Here is a 25446-nt window from a genome sequence, read left to right on the forward strand (position 1 = left end):
AAACCCAGCCGTACCTTTCCTCTCCCAGAGCAGGAATTGGAACTGCGGTCGTCCCCTGGCTGAGACATGGCCGCTGTCTCAGAGGAAGCTGAAGTTCCAAGGGCTGTGCACAGGAACTTCTCTGCTCTTGGATAGAGCTGGCTTCCCTCTGTCTTTGATTGCCTTGATCTCTAAGAATCTCCTTTTGGACAGGAACCCTGCAGAAAGGATCCACCAGTGAAACATCACGAGGAAGAAGCATCTTCCCAGCTTTCTTCTGCCGCGCCATGTCGTCTCTTGAGGAGGGCAGCGTCTGGACGTCAGCTGGCTGCAAGAGCCGCCTGCCACCAGGTCCAGTTTGTGTCTGACTGCCACGGCTTGTGTCAGCAAGCGCCCTTCTCCATCTCCTCAACAGCTCTGCACCCAGCCATGCGTGGGGCAGGGGCACGAGCTGTGCTCTGAGAAGCTTGTGCTCTCCTTGCTTTTCGATGTCCGACATGAAGGCGGGGGCTCAGCAGTGAATTTCCAGGGGAGGAAGGACATCTCATTATCCTCACTGAAACGTGGGATGGAATCTCCACAAGAACCATTTCCCCTGGAAACAGCCATGCTGAGGGGCTGAGAACTCCTCCCCAGCCCAGCTTTTCTGCTGAGACACCTCCCGGCACCCAGCCAGCACCAACCCCAGCTCACCTGGTCACTGCCCAGCCGGAGCGGTGCCCAGCTGACGCACACGCCGCAGCGCTGCTCCCAGTGGGCTCTACAGGAGGATCTCTCTCTCGAAAACCACAGAGCTCAGTCTCCGTGTGCAGCACGCTCACTAGAGCACCAGCTCTGCTCCAGCTGGGGCACAAACGCTCCCAGCCTGGCAACCACTGTGACCTCAGCAAGTGCCTGCATCACCGCTGTGCTTGCATCATAGGCAAAGGAGTGGTCACCTCCCAGATCCAAATTGTAGGAAACATGAGACTCACCAATGGGGTGAATGGGGTTCATTGAATGGGGGTTAATTGAAGTAAAGCAACAGAGAAGTGAAGATGACCTTGGGCAGCCCAGTAAAAACGCAGTATGGCGTCGTAGTGGTCAGCGGGGTCCCAGAGGAACAAGTAGGAGCTGGGAGGAGTGCCCAGCAGTACGGACCAGAAACGTGCAGCATGGCCAAGTGAAAACCAGTAAGGAGCAGCACGGCCTCAGAGCGGTCAGTGGAGCCCTGCAGGAATCAGCAGAAAGCAACAGGAAGGCACAGCTGTGCCCAGGGCCGGTGCCGGCCTCTCGGGCTGTGCGTCAGGCCGAGGCCTGGTGCCGGCCTTTCAGGACTGGCTTTAGGCTCCACGGCCGGTGCCAGCCCGCCCGGCTGTAGGGGTGGCTTTCAGCCCTGGCTCTGGCGCTGCCCCTGTGGCTGTAACCGCGGCATTATGGCCCAGGGCTGGTGCTGGCTCTCTGGCTGGAGCTTCAGACTTCAGGGCCGGCTCTCAGGCTGTGGCTTCAGGCCCGAAGCTGGTGCCGGCTTCTCGTGCTGCGGCTCCAGGTTTAGGCCCAGGGCCAGTGCAGCCTCTCTGGCTGTGCCTCAACCCAGGGTCGGTGCTGGCCGCTCAGGCTGTGCCTTCAGGTCCCTTGGCCGGTGCCAGTCTCTCTGGCTGTGTGTTTAGGCCCCAGGGCCACTCCCGGCTTCTCTGGCAGCATCTTTAGGCCCAGGGCGTGTGCCAGCCTCTCTGACTGGGGCTGTGGCTGTGAGCCCCTGGGCTGCATGCAGCCTTTTGGGCTCTGGCCCAAAGCCACCAGGGCTGGTACTGAATTGTAAGAAAACATGAGGGCCGCCCAATGGGGTTATCTGAAGGAACAAAACAGAGAAATTAAGATGACTCTTGTGTAACCAGCCTGGGTCATCCTCTCGCTCACGCACTGCATGATCAGACCCAGGAGATGTTGCCCCCAGGCTCCCCCAGATTGGAGGCCAGAAGGATTTGGGCTCCCAAGCAATCAGCCAGCATTTGAACGAGTCAGCCCTCTGGTTTTTGTGAGGACAGACGAGTCCACCTTGGAAAGCCATCTGGGCAAAGGCACAACAGCTTGGTTCTTGGGCCGCAGCACTCCGTGGCCAGGCGCTGCTCAAACGCTGGGCCTGCATTTCCTCCTGGGCATCCCCGCGTGCTCTGAGTCCGCTGCAGCTTTCTGCAGGTTTGTGGCTTCCTGCTGAGGAGCTCCTCGTGTTCTTCTGCAACTGCCCCCCAGCATCACTGCTGCCTCCTCTGGTGCCGTGCCGGGAGATGCGTCAGCGTCCATCAGCCTGCACTTCCTTCCTCCCAGCAGCAGCTGCTCCTGCACTGACCTTCACTCACACTGGATGCCGTCCACTTCTAGCGCCAGCTGACCTGCGAGACAGAGAAAGGAAATGTGGCATTGGCACAAATGCAGAAGCCCACGGCTGTGCCACCACCACGTACTGCAGCCTTGGGAAGCCAGCTGCCACTGCAAGCTTGGTCAGAATTAAAGCAGGCACCGTCAATTAAGTGCGACTTCTGAACTGAAGGAATTGCCACAGTCAGAAATAAATACTGAAATGGCTTACTGAACTGTAGGTGGTTCCCTCTGAATTCTTTTGCTTTGGGGAAAATATGGACTTGGAATTGCAGGGTACAAGAAAAACGAGGAGCACTTGGCAACTCAGGCAAAGTGAACAGTGCAGGGAAGATTGCTGCATTTCTTTTTCTCCTGGCCCAGACAGGAATTTTCCTACCTTAAAAGAGGTACTAAAAGAGAGACCTTAAAAGAGAAAAGAGAAGAAGAGCCTGACAGAGTAGACACATTACAGTCTCACATCACGGGTAGAAGCTGGAGAGCTCTCGTGGCACAAAGCTCAGGGCTGCAGAAATTAAGGGTGCCTCTAAGCTTCAAAACAAGGTGAAAGACAAGGTTGAATGCGAAACATCGGCACTTCCTGCAGAGCACATCACACAGCTGTAGGCAGCGCCTGAGGGGTAACAGATCAGAAAGGAAAACCTGACTATGTGAAGGCAGGGACAAGCTGCTCTCTTCTTCTGGGCCTTTGCTCAGTGAGGATTTCCCCCAAGAGCGCCGCTCAGGCTGCTGCTGTCTCCAGCTGTCGGTCACTTCCACTGCTGGACGCTGTGCCCACAGCTCATTCTGCTTTGGGCAAAGCCTGCTGGGTGAACTCCAAACCAAGGTCCCAGCCACGCTAATCCAGCTGGTTGGTCTGAAAGGGCTCAGAGGCCACGCATGGGATCCTTTCTGCTGCTGCTTCTCTCCGGGCAAGAACCTGCACTCTCAGAGCAGCAGCCAAGAGCTGGAAGGCAGAGGAAGCTTCCAATCCCCATGGATGTGGCTGTCTGCTAGGACAACAGCTGCCTGCTGTTCAGCACGGTGACGCTCACCCAGCAAAGCCCTCACCCAGCAGATGCCTTTCCTTACGCTCACAACTGTCTCACATTTGTGCAGCCCTTGGCACCGCATTTCCAATCCAAGCTCACCTAGATCTCAACCATTCCTTCTGTGTCAGTCTACTTGGATCCCCAGTTAGGGCTGCAGCTCAAGAGCTCAACACAACAGGAATAGCACAGCATGCAACTGGGAAACACATCTCAAGGCTGAGAAGAGCCAACCGTCTGACCTTGGGCACAACTCACCAAACTTGCAAACTTGGCTGATCTGAGCATGCGGGAGGGGGCTGGCAACCAGACCAGAGGCGTCCATTTCAATTGCAGCTCCGTGTGGAGAAGAACGCCAAACAGTAACAGGTGTGAATGAATTCATTCACAAGCTGCACAAAGAGTTTGTTCTCGATTAAAAAAAGCATGCATTCCAAGTCAAAAAGCAAACAGCAGGAGTTGCTATCAATGGAAGACGTTCCTATTCCCACACCTCATCCTCCTACCACAGCTTTCCTTGCCTCACCCCTCGCCCCAGCTCCTGGAAAATGCCCGCAGACTGAAAGTCAGCTCTCAAATCCATAGACTCCTTTCCCATTGCTCCATTACAAGAAGACTTCAGACTTGTTTCATGCACTCCAACTGACCGAGCAGTGGTACCACAATCACTCCTAACACACGGAGGCCACTCTCAAAAGCTTCTAACAGCTCCTGCCCCAAGACCAACATCTCCACAGCCATCCTTCTCACGTGAGTCCAGGAGACAAATCCACAGCACAGTCTTTCTGAACTACTATCACATGAGTAGCATTTCTGGTGGTAGAAAGGCACAGCAAATAGTCCATCAGAGACATTCTGGCACATCTCCCATGAAAAACAGCATGATTCAAACACCTGTGTTTCTAAAGATGAAAAACATCCAGTAAGCAGCAACGAGAGGCTCTGTTTTTCAATCTTTCCGAAGGGAGAAGTGTTCATATCCACTTTTCCTGACCACACAAACACGGCCCCAGCTGTCAGAGCCCTTCTGCCATAGCACAAGCAGACTGCACGCACATTGAAGAGCACGCACAGCCCCTCCTGAGCTCCTGGAGCCACGGCTCCCCTTCACAGCTCCACAGCTTACCGGTGTTTCACACTGATGCAGCCTCACTAAAGCTTCATAGGTGTCAAAGAAGGCCTGCAGAAGGCAAGAGGCGGCAGCCAGAGGACAGGACATTTTCCATTTATTATCCTTTTGTTGCAATAATCTGATTTAGCCTAACTCTCCTGGGTATTTCTCAATTATAACATTTGTGTATTCATTGGTTATGCATTAGGGTACATTATAATGTACGTGCTGGAAACTGTGTCCACATTAAGCTACATCATCATCTGCTTTCCACTAATTTTTGTTCTTTGCAGTAGGCATCATAGGTGAGACTGAACTGGAAAGTGAACGTGTGACTACTTGGAAAATCAACCCACTGCTGGGGAGAAAACGCCAGGACACCCCCTGCAGGTTCCTTCCCCATCCGCCTGGGGCAGTGGCAGCAGAGCTGAAGACGAGAGCCCAGCAGGCAGTCAGACAGAAGTGAAAATCCAAACCGTGAAAGTAAGAATGAAGTCTTTGCAGAAGTTTGTGTCACTGAATTCAGAGAGCTGTTCTCAAACCTCGAAGACATGACTGTTTTCACTTGGCGAGGAATCAAACGTGCAGCAGAGGAAACACTCTCTGGCTCCTTTCCCTGGGCCCCAGGTCTGTTCTGACACTGGCAGCGAGGCGCAGATCTTGTGTTTCTCAGGGGGAGAAAGGAGTGACAGCTGAATCCAAACCTAGAGTCAGCTTGGGCTCGTAAAATCCCTCCTACAGTGTAGGCACAAATTAATGGATTTCAGGGAGAGATTTCAAAGAAAACCAGCATGTTTGATGGAACGATTCAACTTCAAAGCTGCATCAGTCACTTTAGTCACCTGTTGAGCAACACCAAAAAGGAAAACAAAACCCCACCTGCAGGGCAAAGTCGGGATGAAGTGAAAATTGAACGGGTTTGGGCACCATTTCAACATTTTTCCCTTGGTTTTTCCAACCCCAAGAATGAGAAGAAGCTGTAAAGGAGCTAGAAGCCTCTCTGGGTAAACTAAAAGAGGTGGCGTAATGTAAGGATGCTGATTGCCTGAAGTGCCATTGGACTTGGTGTTTGTTATCTGGAGCCATGGTGCGTTTGCCAGCTTCAGTGCTTCTCTCTTTAAAGCACTTGCAACACGGAATTGGAAGTTTGTCAGCTGGCTTTAATAGTGCAGCTGACAGGAGCTGTGAGTGCTGCTGGAGCCCTGTTGTGTGCAGCTGTCTGCGATGGGTGCATGGAGCAGCACTGAACATCTGCAGCTGTTTCCTGCAGACAGACACGCAGACATAACCCTGCCTTGTGCCTTCTGCCTGTGCTTTTCTGTTATTTCCTAGCATCCTGCAAGCTTTCTTTGTTGTTTGGATTTTGTCTCTAGCTTTGCTTTGCGATTTTTTCCTTTGCTCTGCTGTCGAAGAAGTGTTGAATCCCAGCCTGAAGCAGCGAGGGAGCAGCTGAGGAAAGGAGCCGGTGAGCCCTGGGAGCACAGCTGAAGGCAATGGAGCTCGGTGGCTGGAAGGGGCGGAGCCTGGCTGCCCCTCCTGGAGCTCCTGTAGGGGCTGAGTGGCCAGGGGGAAGGGTTTGCTTCTGGCAGCTTCTGTGCTGTGGAGTTTGTTGTGTGGGTGAATCCTTGGAGATGGTGAGCAGTGCTTTTTGTGCCTCTGTAATGTATTGCTGTTGCTCTGGTGCTTCTGCTGCTAGGTGTGTGATGGCTTTCTTTCTAATTTGCTTTTTGTGTTGTGCCTTCTGTCACACACGGGCAAGGGGGGGGTGGTGCCGTGGGTGCTGTGGGCTCTGTTTGGAAGGGGGGGGGGGGGGGGGTCGATGAGGGGGCCGAGGTGGAGGGGTGGAGTGGGTGGAGCTGTTGGCTCTGGGCCGAAGGGGGGGGAAGGAGGGCCGGGGGGGGGGAGGTAGGGGAAACTGTCAGCTCTGGGCCATTCTGGGCAAAACGGGTGGGGGGGGGGGGGGGGTCGAGGGGGGTTGGCGAGGTGGAGGGGGGGAGTCGTCGACTCTGGGCCAAACAGGGGCGGGGGGAGAGGGGGGTTAAAGGGGGTGGAGCCGTTGGCTCTGGGCTGCTCTGGGCCAAGATGGGGGGGAGGGGTGTGCTGTCGGCTCTGTTCCAAAGGAGGGGGTGGGATGGGGGGGTGGGGGGTTGCTGTCAGCTCTGGGCATAAGGGGGGGATGGGCTGTCGGCTCTGGGCCATTCTGGGCCCAAGGGGGGGGGAGGGGGGGGGGGGGGGGCAAAGGGGGGGGAGCTGTCGGCTCTGGGCCAAGAGGGGGGTGAGGGGGGGTGCTGTCAGCTCTGTTCCAAAGGGGGGGGGCCTGTCGCCTCCAAGCCAGGTTTCTGTTTCTTTACATACTGCAGTGTTGCTGCAGCTGCCCATCTGTATTGTCGTTGCTTTTTTTGTTAGTGAATGTTAAAACATATTTTGTCTGTTTTGGCTGTTGTCCCACTTTCTTTTCTGTGTTTTGCAGGTGAGCTGGTGCTGGAAGTTGGTGGTGTCACTGTATGAATGAAGGTCAGTTCAGGAGTAGCTGCTGATAGGAGGAATGAGGTCCACGTTGATGAACTGCAGCCTCTCCTGGTAAGCTGTCAGAGCCGGCAGTAACCATGTGTGTCCTTGTGAAAACCGGAGGGCTGGCTCATCCAAGTGCTTGCTGATTGATGTGTGCGAGCATCTGCCTTCTGCTACTGAACGATCAGAAAACTGCACATGCTGAATCGTTACAGCTTGTGCGGAAATTGTGACTACGCTCTGAAATATTTCCTTTAGTGATAAACTGTGTTTCGGCGCTTTGGTGGTCCTGTCTGTGATGTGGAGCAGTGCATCTCTTGCAAGCCTTGTGTGCCTGTTTCCATGAACCTTCCTTTCTTTCCCTCTTCAGAAGAAGTGCTGGGTGCTTTTGGGGGAATCACGCAGGAGGCTGTCAGAAAGCCGGCTGTGATTTTCATAACATGAAGGGACGCAGTGGGAATGGATGTCATTGGCACCAAGCAGAAGTGAGCTGCTTATGTGGTTGGTGCAAGATATGATCTTGATGATTGATTGTGAGCAGTTGCAGTGCGATAGGGGACGTGAAGTAACTGTTTGTTTGGGAGTTCAGGGAAGAGCCATGAGAAGTGAAATGGCAGTTTGTGTTTTGGCTGTCCAAATGGTGGAGCTTTACTGGAGTGAAAGGTGTGGGCTTTGTGTAGGCAGGCCCCGGGTTGATTTCTGTAAGCAGGCCCCCTCTCAGGTTGGTCTTTGCTGCTTGCTGTGCCTACCTGCCTGCTCCCTGTGCTTGCTGCATCTGGTACCAGTGGTTGTGGCCAGGCTCCCCAGGGCTGTGGGCCTGGTCCTGAGCTGCTGCAGCTGAAAGACCATCTGCGTTTGGGTTGTCCTTCCTGGAGCATCAGGTTGGACTTGGTGATCCTTGTGGACGCTTACAACTTGGGTTTCTGTGATCTTGGTGGCTTACCTGGAAAATACCAGATGACTTTTTATCCCCTCATGTTTTCATGGCAGTTAACGTTGCAGTTTCACTTGTAAATGTGAGAGTGAAGTTGGATAAGGGGAGGAGGGTAAGTTGCTTCTTTACTTGCTGTTGTCCCAGGTGGGTCTGTGTATTTAGTGCCCAAGTTGTGGTAGCTCTGTTACTGGGAATGTTCCCAATGGTCGTAAAAAGACTCTGCTGCCAGCACAGAATTTGTCCACAGGACTGCCTGCTGGATTAAGTTGTGTAGATTGAATATCTGCTCTTTGAGATGGTCTGTTCTGTTCATTTTTTCCAAGACATCAGGTTTGGAGGTCACTGAGATGTACGGATTAATCAATCCCTTGCATCATGTTTGAGCTTGAAGCAGTTGAATCGTCCCACACAGCACTGTTATAAAACCTTATAATGGCTTTGGGATCGCAGCTCTGTGCTGGGCTGTGCCACTGAACCGTGTTGGTGTTTGATGCTCTGGGTGGATTTTATTTTTTAAGCGAGCACTGGGAAGCAGTGGAGTTGAGCAGAGCAGCCTTAGTGGTGTGGTTGTATCAGGTGTGCCTGATTTTGTGATGACAGGTGGCCTTTTAGTGGAGTTCAGGCTCTGAGCCCTCAAAGCAGTAATGGGACGAGTTGTGTGTGATAGCAAGGCTGATCCAGAAAGGTTTGATGAAGCTGTCCCAGAAGAGTTGCCGGTCCTTAGCAGCCTGGCTGGTGTGTGATGTACATTCCTGAGACGTTCCTTCCTCTGTGTTTGATGAAGTGGATGCTGTTACATAAGGGCATTAAGGCATTGGATCGTGGCTTCAGAGCACAGTGCAGGCAGTTGGAAGGCAGGAAGGTGACGAGTTGGAATCATAGTGTGGGCCCAAATTCAGCAAAGCATTACTGCTAAACAGGGGCCTGGGGTATGTTTTCAGTTTTTGTGATTCCTGTGAGACTTGAACGCCTGTTTATCGGTTTGCAGTGCAGGTGCCTAGGAGCCATGTTTTTCGTAGGGAGAGCGGTGTGCTTGCGTAGCTTGTGTGCTCTTCAGCAAGGGCATGGTAAAAAGCAGTCCTGGATGTTGGGTGAGGAGCAGGGAGAGAGGCGAGCCCAGTGTGGAGACAGCAGGGGAAGCAGCTGGCTTCCACCCAGCGCCCCGGTGGAGTGGCAAGGTGATGAGATGAAGCAGCGTTGAAGGTGTTTTTCCAGGAGCTGTGACTTCCAGGGCTCGGGAGCAGAGCTGTCCCTGGGGTTGCTTTCACGGGACACCACCCAGCCCTCCTCAGGACCCACGGAGAGTGTGTGGGTGACAAAGGTGTCACTGAGCGACAGCTTCAGGGTGGGAATGCGGGGAACACAGCGCCCAGGGGGGAGATGGGCAGCCTGGGGAGGTGGGGGGGGAAGGTCAGCCGCAAGGAGAGAGTCTGCCCCCATTGGAAAAAAGGGCCTGTTGAATGCCTTGGGTGAGATGTTGGAGAACAGGAAGTCAGTGAGGTGAAAATGTGCCACCTGGGTACCGTTTGAGCCCCCCAACCCCACAAGTGCTGAGCAAAGCTCTCCACGCCCCCTGGTGCTCTTTGCAGTTCCCCAGTCAGCTCCCGTTGCCTCTCGGCGTTGCCTCGACTCTCCTTGTGCAAAGTCGGTGCCCCCGATGGAGATGTTCAGCCTGGAGGAGCTGGAGGAGCGGCAGCTCTTGGCTGCCTGCAGCCACCCCAGCATCCCCAGAGATGGGCACGGGGACCTGGGGGGGCTTTGGTGCTGCATGAACGACTGCAGGCAGAGGTGTAGCAAAGGGAACGCAGAACATTTAATAGTGAAATGTACAAAACAGTGCATAAATGACAATATTCCCGACCATTTCCCACCCCTAACAACAGGGGCCCCTAACAGCCCCCCCTGCTCCCTCCCACCAATATTTTCTTCCCCCTCCAAAAAACTTCCCAGCCTCCCTAAAATCCCACGCCAGCAATTCCTTCCTCCCAATTCCAGCAATTTTGGAGTACAATATTATCAGAGTTCAATTTCTGACCCAGAATTGCCACCCCACAAAATTCCTTCCCCCTCTGCTGGCAGGCGAGATCCGTGCCCGGTAGCTACCCTTCCCTCCTCCTTGGCATGACTGCAAGTGCTTTGGCTTCCTCCAGAGAGATGCTTTGCTCTGACTGGCAGCCTCAGGCTCCTTCTGGGCTGTCGACCAGGCAGTTGCATCAGTGCTGGAGGAAGCAGCACACCTAGTAGCTACCCTTTCCTCCTCCCAGGCACGGATGCTAAGATTCTGGCCTGCTCCAGACTGGGTGGGCATCTGTGCTTTGCCCTGGCGGTGCATTCTTTTCCTTGGTTTGTTGGTGTTGCTGCTGCTGCTGGCAGGGTTGTTGCTGGTTTGCACTGTGCCCAGAAAGCGTCCCGAGTCCTCGTGCTGGCCGCCGTGCTGACAGCGGCAGCTTGGCCTAGCGCCGGCGTTTGTGGCGTGGCGCACGGTGGCAGCGTGGCAGCTTCCTGTCTGTGGCTGGGATGCTGCCAGCGTGCTGCCTGTGCGCGGTGCTCTGGCCTCTGGTGGTGGAGCAGGCGGGCGTTGGGCTGGTGGGCGGCGCGGTGCTGTCCCCGTGGTGCTGGTCTGCCAGCCGGCAGGAGATGCATCCGGCTGGCAGTGCGAGGTGCCTGAGCAGCACGTGGGGCTGTTTGTGCGGCGCCTCTTCCACGAGCCGCCCAGTGCGCAGCAGAGGAGGCACGGGGCGCTTGGCTGGCTCGGTGCTGTCCCCGTGGTGCTGGTCTGCCAGCCGGCAGGAGATGCAGCCGGGTGGCAGTGCCAGTCGGGGGAGAACCACCCGGGGCTGCCTCTGCTGCACCTCTGCCATCGGGTGTGCAGTGCTGGGCGATGGAGGTGTGGGGGAAGGCAGTGGGCTGGGCAGTGCCAGGCGGGTGAGAATCACCCGGGGCTGCCTTCGCAGCACCTCTTCCATCAGGTGTGCATGGTTTGGCGATGGCGGTGTGGGAGCAGCCAGGGCGCTTGGCACGGGCAGCTGAGGGGATGCTGCCTGGTGCCCAAGTGAGTTGTTGAGGAGCCCAGGTTCAGCATCTGTGTCGCTGCTGAGCTCCCGGCTGGCCCTGGGGGAGTGAGGCAGCTCTGTGATGGAAGAGGAGTTGAGGCTGCTGGAGGCACGTGCGCTCGGTGGTTCTGTGGCCGTGGTGCGCTGCGTCAGCTCTTCCCTTTTGCAGCTGTCCAGAGCACTCACAGCTTCTGGAATAGCAGAACATCCCCCGGAACGATGATGGCAGCCTTCCCACCCCCGCTTGGTGCAGACACCCACCGGTCATCTGTGCAGACCACAAACTCACCTTCAATCCAGGTGAGCAAACGGTCGATTTCCACATGGCCGGCAAGACTGTTGGTGCTGGGTCTGTCTTCTGGGCAATGGAAGAAATGCCCAGTGGGGCAATGCCAGCTTTCCCCCAGCCACTCAGAGCAGACAGCCCCCAGCAGCTGTGCTGCTCCCAAACTCACCGCTGTTGATCCACGTGAGCAGATCGTCCATGTCTGCGGTGTCGTGCAGGATGCCTGGGTTGGCTGTCACTTCTGAAGAAGCAAGAAAATCCCCCGTGGGGCACTGCCAGCTTTCCCGCGCCCACTGGGTGCGAGCACCCCCCCGCCAGCTCTGCTGCCCCCAGACTCACCCTGGTTGATCCACGTCAGGAGCTCAGCGATGTCCTCGGCGATTTCCTCCGGGGTGTCTGCGCTCGTTGTGGCTGCTGGAAAAGCAAGAGCATCCCCAGTGGGGCGGTGCCAGCTTTCCCACAGCCCCGTGGAGTAGACAGCCTGCCGCCTGCCCTGCAGCCCCTGAACTCACGGCCTGATTGCAGCGAGGCAGTGCTGCAGGTGAGCGGAGCCGTGGCAGGGTGGGGGCACACGTCGGTGGGCGCTGGGTGCCCCTGTTCCTCCGAGAGCAGCACGGCATCTTGGAAGGTCTCCATCGGTGGCTCCCAGGTGGTGGGCAGGGTGCAGGGCCCGGGGAGCACCTGCTCCTGCAGGGAGGGTACCTGCAAAAGAGCTGGGGAGGGGCCGGGGCGCCCGGGGGCCTGTGGCAGGTAGGTGCCTGTGGGCTGCGGGGGCTCCGCGTGGAGGGGCACGGCCCCAGGCCACAGCCCCATCGGCCGCTGGGCTGGCAGCGTCCCTGCAGACAGGGGACGTCCTGAGCAGGGAGCAGGGGCGGGGGGGGGAGCCGTAGCTGGGTGCAGCCCCCCAGGTAGGAGCAGCAGCACCGGTAAGTGCAGCCCTGCAGTTGAGGTCAGGCCCACAGGTGGCAGCTGAGCCAGGACTGGGGTCGGCCCCCCGGGTGGGAGCTGCGCTGCCTGTCCCCAGGCACCTGGTAGCCCGGGCCAGACAGAGGGCTGAGGTGCCAGGTGGGTGGCAGTGGGGACAGGGAAGGGTTGGGGGGGTACCGGCATCGGTCCGCGGACGGTGGGCTGCATCCAGGCGGGGTCCGGTGGCGGCACAGTCGCGTCAAAGAAAGTGGCGTCGGGTGTCAGAGGCACCGTCAGCGCTCGAGGGAATCTCTCTGTGGGGAAATGCCAGACGGGGCGCTGGGCTGAGAGCCGGGGCATTGGGATGGGATCCAGGTCACAGGAGTGGGATCTGGGGTGCTGGGGTGCGATCTGGGTCACAGGGGTGTTTTCTGCGGCTCTGGGCTGAGATGTGGGGTCCCAGGGGTGAGATGTGGGGCGCTGGGGTCAGCTGGAGCGTCAGAGCAGGGGGAGCTGCTGCCTTACCTGCCATGACAGCTGGAGAGTGGCAGTTGGGGGAGCCCCTCCCCCCACGGGGGCTCTGTGACCGTTGGGCTCAGCCCCTTTCCCCCCGGCTTGCCGTGCTTTGCCTTTTCGTACCCAGACATCCTTCCCATCCCCATCGTTTCCCATCCCCAGGATCAGTGACTGTATGGATGGGCTTTTTGCAGCCCAGTGCCCTTCCTTCCCAAGGGTCTGCCCGTCCCAGTGAATAAGATGAGAGAGCCCCAAGGTCCTTGGTTTATTAAGGGCCTTTTTCTCCATCTCTCGGTTGTTTGTTCTTCTTTTCTTTCTGTTGGTCTGACATACTTGGCCCATCAGGTAATTCAGCAGGGAGTTGTGCGTTCTTGCGAAGCTGTGGCAGGTGGGTGCGTGCACTTCACTGCTGGTATGACAAAGCTGAAGATGCCGGAGCTGTGGGAGAGCTCTGGGAGTTGGATGGAGAGTTCTTGACCAAGGAAGAGCCCTTTGGTCCCAGCCCCCTGGGGAGAGGGTGGGATTGCTGAAGGGAGAGAGAGGTCTTTGAGTGATGTGAGGGGTCTGGGAAGGGAGCTGACAGGTTTTGGGTTCCTTTGCTGTGCTCTGCACAGGCTTTGACAGTGCTGGGGTTCGATTTTGAGTCACTCTGAAGAGCAAATGAGACAAAGGGTGTTTTGTGCAGCCTGGAACCCCTACAGAAGCAGGGGCTGCTGCCCAGGGTAGGTGCCCTGTCTCCACAATTGCTGACCACACTCTTCCCTTCTCCACAGTGACCACGGCCATCCCCTGAAGCTCCAGTCATGAAGACCCTGTACGTCATGTCTGATGGCCATCTGTCTGCGCTGCCCGTGGCTGTGATGGGTGCAGCTACCTCATGTCCCTTCAAACTGCCAGGCATCCAAGCTTCTCCTCCACCAGCTCTCCACTGACTGCAACGCCTTTGCCACCACAATGCATGGTGCTGGGGCAGGCCCAGACTCCCACCCTGACAGCAGGCCCGTTTCCAAAAACTCTGCTCACTTCCTCATCCTGCTGGCTCGTGAGAAGATCCTGTTGTCAGCTCTGCCAACCAGCACAGCAGAGGTGGGATTGTTGCGGGCAGTTGGAAGAGAGCAGGGGAATAACCATTTCCCGCTTTGGCTGTTATTTGTTGAGAAATGCTGTCTGGTGAGTGTTGAGTCAGGGCCTGAAGCACTGATGGAGCATCTGGGGAAAGGACCCAGTCAGCCCTGGGAGCCCAGGTGAGGGCAGTTCAGTTGTATGATGGAATGAGTGGAGCCTGGCTGCCCCTCTCTTAGACCTCACTGAAGGGCTGACCCTGCACTGGGCCAGGATCTCTGGTTGGAGATCCCTCCCTTGTGGAGTTTTCCCTGTGAGCCTGGATCTTCAGGGACAGGTGAGCACTTTTCCTTTTTCTTTGTAACACCATCTGTTGTGCCAGTCCCTTTGTGGTTACACCTCCTTCCACTGCACCGATCATTCTGATTGTTACAGACGTCCTCTGCCCCTTCCCACCTGTAAAGCAAACAAGGCGATGACAGAGCCTTGATTTGAGATAGAGGAGCTATAGAACAGGATATCAAAGAAAGAGGAATCGACTCATCCCTCCCAGCTACAATTTGGCAGAAAGTGGTGAGCTGAGGAATGCAGCCTTCTGCGTTTGAACTGCGGTGTGCTGAAAGGTGAGAGGGGGCTGAGGGGTGGGGGGGGAGAGCTGTGCAGACTGACTGTGTGTGTGCTGCTGGGAGCACTGCTGAGATGGAGAGAGAGGAAGGCTCCCCCGCTCGAGGTACTCGTGTGCTCACGCAGTGGTTCAGGCTGTGACCTGGCAATTCCACTGCACCACCCGTCCTGCACTGTCCATGTGCCACCTGCAGGTGTTGCCCAGCTTTTGGGGGACTTGCTGTGACCTCCCTGTCTCAGCACTGCCTTGTGCTCTGGACTTCACAGCATCCTGATGGTGAGTAGTGGTCCTGTGGAGATGCTGAGCAACGATTGTGAGCTGCGCCCTTTTCCTGGACCAGTATCCCAAGCCCTTCTCAGCCCAGGGCCTGTCTCTCTTTCCCTGGGGTTCTGTGGATAAGTCAGCAAGACGGGACTTTGCCAGCCACCTGGTTTCAGGTTCACCACCCCAATGACAGCAGGGCAGTCCTGCAGCTCATGGCAGCCCTACGGCTCTGCTCCTTTGCCAGGCTGGAGAGCTGAATCAGCTCCGATTCTGCAGATCCTTCCCTGAGTCCTGCTGCTAAGCACCGATACTTGTGCATCCTCTGGGCCACATCAGGACTGGAAAGAGGAGTAGATATCAGGCGGAAGGATCTGGCCTTCTGCTGGGTGACAGCCACCTGCATGGCCTGTTCCTGCTTTCTCTTTTCCCCAGGTGACATTGTGCTTCCCAAGGAGTGCGTGGACCTTTCTGATGGGAGTGAGCAGCAAGGAACTGACTGAATCACAGAATCATGGAATCACAAGGTTGGAAATGACCTGTAAGAGTCTCAGCTATAGAGGTCTTATAAGGGTCTCAGCTTCCTTCCTGCCCTGTGCTTGACTGAGGGACCCTGCAACCAGCTCACGAGGTGGCCATGGGCCCAGCTTTGCCAGCTTTCACTGCAAAAGGGAGCAGTTCAGGGATAGACCCAGCCTGGGTGAGCCTGAGCTTGACTCTAGCATCTGAGGGAGCTGTGGACATCAGCTGTGGACACGACTCATCGAGGTGTGGGTCAGCTGTGGATGCTCAGTGTTCTTAAGCAGCCCAGCTGTATCTCCAAGGCTTGTAGTCACAATTTCTCTGCGAGGCTGAGATACCCTGAGGATCATGGCGTCTCTCATTTTGCTCTCCTGCCCTTGCTCACAGTCTCTGAGGAACGACTTGAGCCCTGTGACCACGTCCTTGCTCGTGTGCTGGAGTCACTTTTGTGCATTTTGGTGTCAGGGCTCTTGGGGCAAAACGTGCCTGGACACTGCCACACGTGTAATGCCTTTCTGCGGTGCACACTGGAGGATGTTTTGGATGCTGCTCTCCAGCACCCCTTTCGGAGCAGCCAGTGTGCTTCCCATGGATGCTTGCTGCTGCCCTGAGCCCTTTATAACCTCAGTAGCCCCTGCTATAAGGCAGCATACTTGAGAACTAAAATGGCATGGTTTTGTAGGAGGGAGCAGGGGCTTTGTGGCAGGGAGCTGCAGGACATCCTGGGCACAGCATGGCCAGGTGGGAACATCCACTGTGTGTCTGCACTGGCTCTACAAAATTGCCCAGGGGCACAGCATCTCTAGCAAGAAAACCTCTGCAGCTCATTCTGTTCCCTTATCTTTTTAAAAAATGACACGGTCCAGCTCATTTTGGCCATGGGGCACAGCAGCTCTGACAGCATTCCAGTGCTGTGGCATCCCGCTGCCCGCCTCTCCGAGGGGCCAGGGCTGATCCAGAGCAAGACAGCAGCTTGGCGTTGCAGTGGGAAGCAGAGGTGTGTGGAGTGCTGTAGGAGTGCTGGCTGTGCCACGTTGCTGCGGGGTAGAGCTGGTGCTGCAGTGAGCCCTTGTGGGATGTTGGTGGTGCGTGGGGTTGGAGGGCTGTGCAAGCTGGTTATCGCAGGGCTGGGGAAAGCAGGAATAATGGAGATAATGGAGAGAGGTGGCTTTGGTGGGGCTGCCTGATTTTTCAGGTGCTCCAGAGGGTTGCTGAAGTTGATCAGGAAATGCAGCATCTCTCCCTTATAAGTGTTTTGGGCTGAGGCACTGGGGTGAGTGGAATGGCATAGCTGGGTGTGGGAGTGATGGCTTTGGGTTGGGCCAATTCTTGGTATCCCCTGGGTGAGCCAGTGCCCTTGCCCCTGCCTTCAGTTTCACGGACCAAGGGGGAAACAGCCTGCAGGCCCAAGGCTGCCTCGTCCTGTTCCACTTGGCTGGGGGTGGTGTGGGGCTGTGTGTCAGTGGGCTGAAGCCGGCCCCAGGGGGCACCCAGCAGGCTTTGACAGCAGCAGAGGTGGCTGGCTGCGGGCTCTCTCTGCTCCACGCTTTGGTTCACAGGTTTTGGGCTGCTCCCAGTCGTCCTCCATGTCCTCGGGTTGTGGTTCCAGGAAATCCTTCAAGTTGGAGAAGTATCCCCCAAAGGGGTGGCAGCTGATGTGTTTCAGCAGCTGATTGCAGTATGCGTGAAAGAAGCCGGTGAAGACAGCGGGTGCAGGGCCCCCATCCTCAGCTCTTGGGTAAGGCTGTCTGTCCTGCCAGGGGAGCACTGCGATGGGTCCTGCCTCACTCCAGCCTCCCCTGGATGCATCCTTCAATCCTTGTGTCTCCAGGCTCCTCTGCTCCTTGAAGTGGGGGTTGGCTGCCAGCCGGCTGGGCTCTGGGTTGGGGTGAGTTCTGCTCGCCGCCCCATTGCCCTCCAGGCAGTGGTGTTAGTGGCAGTGGCAGGACTCTGCCTCACTCACCTGGGCCAGCAGCTTCTTCTTGGCCAGCAGAGACGTGATGGGATGGTTGCCTTTGGAGTGAAAGCTGGGAAAGAGGCACTTGCAGGCTTCATTGTGGGCGCAGCGAGTGCCGGGACACCCCCCAGAGGGTGAGAATGTGCCGGGGCCGTGGGGCTGGCACATTGCTCCACTGGCCAGCCTTGCTTGTGGGCCTCTGTTGGGTCTTCCTGGGTGGGGAATGCAGCCATCAGGAGGTACCCGGAGGGGCAAATCTGCTCAATGCGTCTTTAAGATGGGGAAGAAGAGTATACGTATCTGAGAATGCCTCACTGGTGTAAAAATGTCAGCACTGATGGATATCTGTGATGGAAACTTGTGTGAGAGCAATAATTCAGTAATAACATAGGTCAGATCCTTACGCTGAAGTTGGGTACCTTACAAGAACCATTTTGTGATTCGGTGTTTGGCAGTTTGCTCTGCATGATGTGGATGGTGGAGCTGTGATGATGTAATCCATTTCCAGTTGTGAACAGGATTGCTCTAAGAGCTGCTGCAGTGAGATGCGTGTGGGCTGACTGTAAGCTGAAGCGTGATTGCCTCTGAATATCCATGTGTGTGGGGGGATTTTGTTTTTAGTTCTGCGATTTCATCCTTGTCCTACAGCAGCTCTGAAGAGGCCCTTGTTTTCCCAAACCCTGCTTTGCTGCTAATGGAGGCTGATGGCAAGTGCTGTGCTTTGGGCCCTTTGCTTTTAGTTTCTGTGGCCTGTGTACCCTGGAGGGTGCTTTCTTTCACATTTTTTTTGTTTGCTAGCCACCTTTTTGGTAGATAACATTTATTAGGGATGTTCTTGCTCTCCTGTGGTGGGTATGTGTTGGTGCTGGACCAGGGGAGGTTATCAGAAAAGGGAAGAATTTGCTGCACTAATTGAATTGTAGCCTTTTAGACAAAGGGAAGTTAAGGTGCTGATACTGCGCTGTGTAGCTGGAGGACTTCCTCAGGAATAACCTGGGTCTTTATCCCCAGTTCCCAATTGGAGCTTCTCCACGTGTTTCTACCCATATTGGAGCAGACCTGTACCTTGGAGGCCAGATCTGGGCAGTGAAAAGCTTAGTCTTGAGGGATGTGGACTGCCCACGTTAGTATATGAAATGTTGAGGCATGGAAGAGAACAGCCAGTTTACAGCTGAGGACTAGTTTGCCTTTCCTCTTAAATTCTTGCCCCTGGTTTCTGTGAGCACTGTTACCCACTGCTTGCAGTGAGACTCAGCCCTGGGTCTGAGGGGGCCTGGTGCTTAGCGAGGTGTAACTGCAGCTCTGCCCTGAAGCAAACTGCAGCCCAGCAGTATCACAGGAGCTGGAACACCTGGTGTGTGCTGGGTTTTAAACTGGACGTGCTTTAATGGTACGGGACTTGTGGGCTGCCACTCGTTCCCTTGGGAGATTTCTGTAAGGCTGTTGGAAGACGTTAGGACTGCCAAGTGTCCTCGTGCCCTTCTGTCAGCGATGACTGTTCTCAAGGCACACATATAAGCAGAGTCATACTGTCAGGTTTGTTTTTTAAGCAAAGAGACAAAAATGAAATAGGGCATTCTTAGCTTGGGTCAGTTCCCTAATCTGGTGCAGCGCGTGGTCTCACACTGAGAAGGTGATGGCTGAGCAAGGCTGGGGGCTGCTGGTGCTCCTTAGGAGGGCAAGGAGCTGAGCTGTGCTCCTGGCTGGAGCCAGCAGGTGTGTAAATGGCTGTGCTGAGGGGTCAGGCCTTGCAGAGAGCTGGGGCCAGCAGCTGGGAGACGACGGCTTCACAGCCAGCCCTCCTGCAGATCACCATGACTTGTGTTGGGCTGCAGCCTTGCATGATGCCTCGGGTCAAGCAGGGGGCTGGAGGCAGGTGATGTTACTGGGTGGGAACCACCAAAGCGACAATCTTCCACATTCCTGTGCCTTGTACAGGCTGTGGGAACTGGAGTTTGTTTTAGAGTGAGTTGCAAACTTCTGCAGTGTCCAGTCTGCAGTGGTTCGGTCTGTCTGCTCTTGAAGTCAGTGGGAGCCTTCCTGGTAGTTTGGTTTTTCAAGTGCTCCACGAGAACCTTCCCTAAATGAAAGTATTTAGCTGTGGAAGCATTGGACTGTAGGCCAGCAGGCAGAAATGGTGTGTGCAGAGGGGTTTGTGAAAGTACCTTGCCCGTGAAGGAGCCTCTCTCTGTGCTGTGACTGCTGCAATACCATGATAAAAATAATAGAAAGGATTCTAATAACTAATGAACTTGTTCGTTAACGGATTAAGCGTTGTCTTAAGGGTGGCAATTGGAGTCCATCTAATAAAAGTTGGCTGGAGGTGTGTCCTGTGGCTATGGCAAACTTTGCTTTATAGTAGCCTGTACTTTTCAGTAGCTGCTTGCCACGCTGTGCTGTGGTTGGAGAGGGAGAAACAGAGCACTGGTCATTTCCCAGCAGACAGCGATAAGTTTCTACTCAGTCACAATGCTCTGTGATCTGACAGGTTTATAATTATTATCCTAAGATTGATGTATCTGAGGGGACTGTAAAGATGGGCAGCATTAAGAAATCAGTAATCATTGCATCTTGAAGTGCAGTTTCTGTACAACACTACAAATGCGCATCAAAGGTTTGATTCTAGGCTCGTCGTTCCTCTCCATCCCTTCCTCTCCTCTGAACTCCCAAGTTCAGCATCCTTCGCTGTGTCACAAAAGGGACTGTGTGGTGGCCCATTTCTTTCCTGATGGAAAAACAGGGATGGTGATACCAGCACCATTGGAGAGGCCGTTGAACTTGTTGTGTGAGCTTTCCTTTTCCCACAGTGCGGTTTTGATCTTGGGAAAGTCCCGCTCTTCTCTTCCGCAGTTTCGTCCCTGCTGGATGAGGGTGATGAAGGTTCGCGCGCTGTTTCTCCATGAAGGGCTCTGGAAGGGCCATGTTAGCTGTGTGCAGAGCTGTGGTTCGTGCCCGTTTCCCTTTCCTCCCTCTCCCTCCTCATTCAGCCCTCGTGGAACATCACGAGTTTGGCCATCAGGTGCCGCCGTGTCCTGCAGGACTTCTTCCTTCTTTTGCTCTGAGTTCTCCCCAGTCGGGCCTGTTTTTGAGATGCTGTTGTAAGTGATGTAAGTGATGTGGAGAGCTGGAAAGCTCTTTATCTCAGAGCACAGCTGTTCACAGCTGGCAAATAATAGACTGTATGATGGAGTCTGGGAAACTACTTCAGCTTCTCTGTGGAAGGCTCAGCTGTACAGCACGAGGTTCTGAGCTCATGAGGTCCAGTTTTGCTCTCACATGGGAAATAGAGGATTGGAAAAGGAAATGCTGTTAGAGCAGTAAGAATGTGCTTATCTACCGACTTCGGTGGGCCTTGGCTAGGAGCTGCAAAACGCCTGACTAAGAGTGCTGACACTATTTCCTTCTTGTTTGTGTTCATTCTTCCTCTAGGTTTTGTTAGAATGGGTTGAAACATTTTTTCAAGTGTAATTTAGAATCGTAGAACTATGAAGGCTGAGAAGCCCTCTGAAGTCATCTAGTGCAGCCATCACCACCATGTCCATTAAACCATGTCCTCCGTTTAGGCAGCTCAGCTGCTGACTGAAAAGTGAGACATTCCTTGATGATACCTTCGTATCTTATATCTGCTGTATTTGTTGTCCAGGTCTTATTTCACGTTCTGTTTTCTCATCTACCCCAATAAAAGCACACTCGTCTTGGGCAGGATGTGGCAACTTGAGTGCTGCTTTTTACTGTCCTGAGAACTTGTAATGCGTGGCTGTTCAGCAGTGTTTCCAGTTCTGAGATGGGGAGAGCAAGACAAAAACGTTTATTACGTCTTCCCTTCTCAGGTGCAAGAGTCTCAGGTTACGTCCAGAGGTCTGGCAAGGATAGAATGAGAGGTTTTTGCCTTTGGTTCAAATCGTGTACTTTGGCTGCCAGAGCAAGCCCCAGGATTACCCAGCTGAGCAGAATTACTCATGTGTGTCAGCATTCACAGGCTTGTGTCTCAGGAAAGGTGCATGGAAGAGCTGGTGGCAGAAGCAGCCCTGCCCGGCCAACTCCTCACTGCAGTTGTGTATGGGAGAAGTGCTGTGCCTGGCTCGATGGCAGGACAAGCTTGGCTGTGGCTGGTTTTCAGAGGAAAATGCAAGTTTTTGTGCTGCTGTGCCAGCAAAAATGCTTGGACGTCAGCTGTGTTTGATGGGTCTCCATTCAGCGATGGCTTTTTGCCTGCTTAATTAGTGCTAAGTTCTTTAAGCCCTGAGCTCCGCACTGTGCTGTTTTCCCACCAGTCAAATTACCCTCTTTCCTTCAGAACTCCCCCTCCCGCAGGAGCTGGCACTTTGCTGCGAGTTTTACCTCTCCTTCACTTTGTCACCCGTCCCTGTCCTGTTGGCCTGCATACCAGTCCATGCCCCTGTTGTGTCAGTGCTGTTCTTAACACTGGGAATTGCGTTTTCCCCCTTCTGGTCAGGATGTGATACAGAAGCAGAAGCTGACTGGCAGCTGATTTTTCTGCAGTGCTCATGCAGATGGTGTGTGGCTGTTGAGCAAAATCAGAAGGCTTTTTCACGTCCCTTTGGCTTTTACCCATGACCATTTTTTTCTACAGGTTGGCAGAACGGTGAGGATGGGATTGCGTGGTGGGGTTATCGGTATTTCTAGACTAAAGCCCCTGACAGATCCTTGGCACTTAAAGCTGTTGTGCTGCCTCACCAGGTGGATCAGAAGCGCAGGCTGGAATATCTCACTGGCTGATTCTTTGGCCGAACAGTGACATTTGAAACCCACGAGCTCGTCTGGATGTTAATTGTCAGGGGGACTAAAGCTTGTTGGAATACGGGCTGTCTCTTTGCATGTTATGTGCGTTTTGTGTAGTTGAGTCTTGCAGTATCTCTGTAATTCACTCTTCTGCCATGAGGTGGGATGGTGTAACGTCCTGTTCTTCTGACGAAGCGAGAGTGCTGCCCAGATGGTGAATGAGACAAGGGATTCACTGCTTCTGACTGATTAGAATCCTGGGCAACAGTTAGCAGGCCAGTATTTTCGGAGAAGGAATTGATTATAATGCATTTGAGATCTGTCGGTGTTTCTGTTAGCGCCAGAACACGCTGGGTGTGTTTTCAAAGCAGGGTTCCCAGTCCTGCTAACCAACAGTGGGGTTTGTGCACGTACCCCCGTGGGCTCACGTGGAAACAGACGTGAAGCATCAGAAGTTTGGATGGATGCAACTTGAAGACTTGCTGCGTTCTCTAAAGACTGAAATGGGATTTTCCTGATGCTGTAAGTGTTGATCTTATGGAATGTACGTATTGGGAGGAATTGCTGCTGGTGGCTGAACTAAATGCTGGAGTTGTTCAGCGCAGAGCTGTCACGGTTCTGGTCTGCCTGGTGTGACAGTGGAAGAGCCTGGGCTATTCTGGAGAGCACTCTGCTCATTGTACTTGAGCAGGAGCATGTCGCTGTGGTGTTATTCAGAAGAAAAGCTGTTGTAATCAACCTTACCTCAGGACCTTGTTTCTCAAATCCAGACAAGACAGGGCTGTGCATAGAATATGCTGCTGGTGTTTGGTTTTCATGAGGTTCACAGATTGGTGCCTGCTTGCTCTGAAGTTGGCTCTTGGAATGCGGTGATTCAGTGTCTCACTGACAGTGTGACAAGTAGGACTTGGTTCCTGCAGGTTTGTTTCCTTGCGTGGCTTTATTTCCACTGCTGGGTAACTGTCTCTGCAAGAGCTGCTTATAAAAGGAATGAAGTGCACATTTTGCTGGAAAATTAGCACTGAGTTCTGCCCATTTCCTTTAAGTGGAAAAGTGAACCTAAGATGTCTTGTTGTTGTCAAAGGATTTGCTTGCTGGAGCAAGCTGAGGAATGGTGCCTGGGGCCTGTGGGCACAAATAGATCCCAGTTTCCTGTTCATGCAGCAGCCTTTAAATATTGCATTAGCAGCGTTAGTAAGACCAGACGGATGCAGGGTCGTCTGTGCCCGAGGCTTGGAGTAAAGCTGGAGAAAAGCCAAACAGTTGACTTAAAACCTGTGTGCTTGGAAGCTGGGAAGTGATGAGAAGTGTCTTCCTCTGTTCCCATGGCAGTTCTGCTGAATAATGATCACCTGGCAGAGTGCAGCAGCATGGTAGGGAGCTCAGGGCTGCAATTCAGGAGGAGGATTGTGAGGGAGGCGAGAGGCTTTGCTCATGCTTGGCTGGAGGAAAGGAATGTTCTGTGTTAAGCACGTGTTTTCTGTCAAACGATGGCAGTGGTCCACAGCATTTGAGGTACTGAACTGGGGTATCACAGTGCAATTTCTCAGTCACGTATCTGGTCGTGAGCCAGAGTTAAGGACGGAGGAGCTTTTCCTCCCTGCACATCTGCTGCTTCCCGTGCTTTCAGTAGAAACCCCCTTGTGAGCAGCGTAACCGAGGGCTTCAGCCCTCCGCTGAGCAGCACGGTGGGTTGTGGCTGAGTGCTGACACCGTGGCTGTGCAGGGTGGGCTGGTGCAGCACACAGCTGCCATGGCTCTGTTCCTTCACTGATCCACTCCTTGTTCAGCTTAGTTGCATTTTTTGGGTGGGTTTTGTTGTTGTTTTGTAACAGTAACACGATGTGCAAATGTAACGAGCTGAAACAGGGAAGAGAAGAGCAAACCCAAACTGCTCTTGGCTGTGTCCAGTGTGTAATTAAATGAGTAGCTCTGTATATTTTGAAGAGATTTGAAGTGGTCTCTGGATTGCTGCTCATCTCATTTCCCGCTGCCCTGCAGTGTTTTCCCTTTCGGTGCCCTTTGGCTCTGGCTCTTAACTCTGTTATACAGGCTCCACTTCAGATCTTCTTCCAAGGCCCTGTGCCTGAACTGTTGTCTGCTGCAGAATCCCTCGAGTGCTGCTTAGCTCTGAGTGTACAACATTCCCAAGTTCCTTCTCACCGCTGCAGTGCCGTCCTCAGGGAATTCCAGAGGCTTTGCTCAGTGTGGCCTCTTCTGCCTCAGTGCAGCAGCGCAGTCTCAAGCAAGCAGCTTTCTGCGTTTTCACAGCATGTCATTCTTATGGCGTGTTGTTTCCAAAACTTCCTCTCCACAGCTGATTCTCAGCATTCTGGCTGTCGTGTTACCACTCTTCTCGTGACCTGATTCAAAGTGACAGTGAAATGAACGCTTTTCTAGCACAAGGCACTGAAGATTAAGTCTGTATTGTAGGGGTCTGAGCGTGGGCCCATTTGTGTGACGCGTTGTTGTTGTGATGGACTAAGAGCTAAGATATTTTAAAAGACATAGGAGCTTTTGTGTATAAGAGTTTGGTATGAATAATAAAGTTTCTGGCTTTTTACTCGGGGGGGGGGGGAGGTTGAGGGGGGTATGCAAGTTTGTGGCATTCTTCCCTTTTGTTTTGGATGGTGCTTGTCTGAAAGCTGCGATATGCTCATTTCTGGTTTGCAGATAAGGCATTTTTAGAGCAAGCTGATAATGCACCAAGGTCTCTGAAACCCTGAAGTTGTGGTTGGCAGGAAGACAGTTTAGGAGATTAGGTCACCATTACCTGACTGTTGTGTTGTGGTTTTCTTTGTCATTATTTTCTAAACTTTAAATCCTGTCACGTCTCCTATAGTTGCCACTGTTGCTGTTTCACCAGTAGAACCCAAGATGGACGGAATGCCAAGCTGGCAGCTTGAGGAAGCTTGAGCGTGAAGGCCTGAAGCTTTGGAGAGGTGACTTCACTGCATGAAGGCAGCACCAGGAGAGAAACAGCTGTGCAGTGTGATTTGGGAAGGGAACGTCTGAGTGCAGACTCATCTCTGACACGGCAGCAATAGGTTGGATGTGGGATCCGAGTGTTTTGCAGAGCTCCTGGTAGGAGTTGCTCTCTGGAGCCACAGCTCTGCAGTTATTTTCCTTCTGGAGATGCATATTTATTTGGATTAACTTCACAGGGAGCCTAGACAGTGCTAGCTGGGTCTTGGCTAGCTGACTGTTGGATGTGTAAAAGTAGGTGGCATAAATTTGCCCTCACAGCTGTAAGTAGTGAGGTGAGAGTTAAACTCACGATGGGGAAAGACAAAGATGGGAACGCATGCCCAAAACCAGCCTGGGATTTGAGTGTGGTGAGCACCTCTGTCTTTAGTGTTGGTAACTCTAAACGCAGCGGTTGCTTTGGTTTACTGTTGGTTTGTCCCAGTGATGATCTCTGTGGCCTCATGCAGGGCACTGCGTGCTCTGCACAATATGAGGAGTTGGACTCCATGCACACACCCAGGGGTTGCATCCAGGATGGAGTTGGGGTTAAAATGATGCTGTTGTGTGTTGTCTGAGATAGCAGAGACAATGCAGTAAGTGCACGGCCTGCTTGCTGGAGCAAAGTGC

The 25446-nt window shown here is 54.0% G+C and overlaps 1 pseudogene; it reads right to left on the minus strand.

Annotated features, from left to right (window-relative positions):
* Nucleotides 1-16019: 16019 nt before the first annotated feature.
* Nucleotides 16020-17342, minus strand: LOC128091815 (AT-rich interactive domain-containing protein 5A-like; annotated as a pseudogene).
* Nucleotides 17343-25446: the final 8104 nt, after the last annotated feature.

The sequence above is a fragment of the Tympanuchus pallidicinctus genome, unplaced genomic scaffold (assembly GCF_026119805.1).
Source record: "Tympanuchus pallidicinctus isolate F22 unplaced genomic scaffold, pur_lepc_1.0 scaffold52, whole genome shotgun sequence".
Classification (NCBI taxonomy): domain Eukaryota; kingdom Metazoa; phylum Chordata; class Aves; order Galliformes; family Phasianidae; genus Tympanuchus; species Tympanuchus pallidicinctus.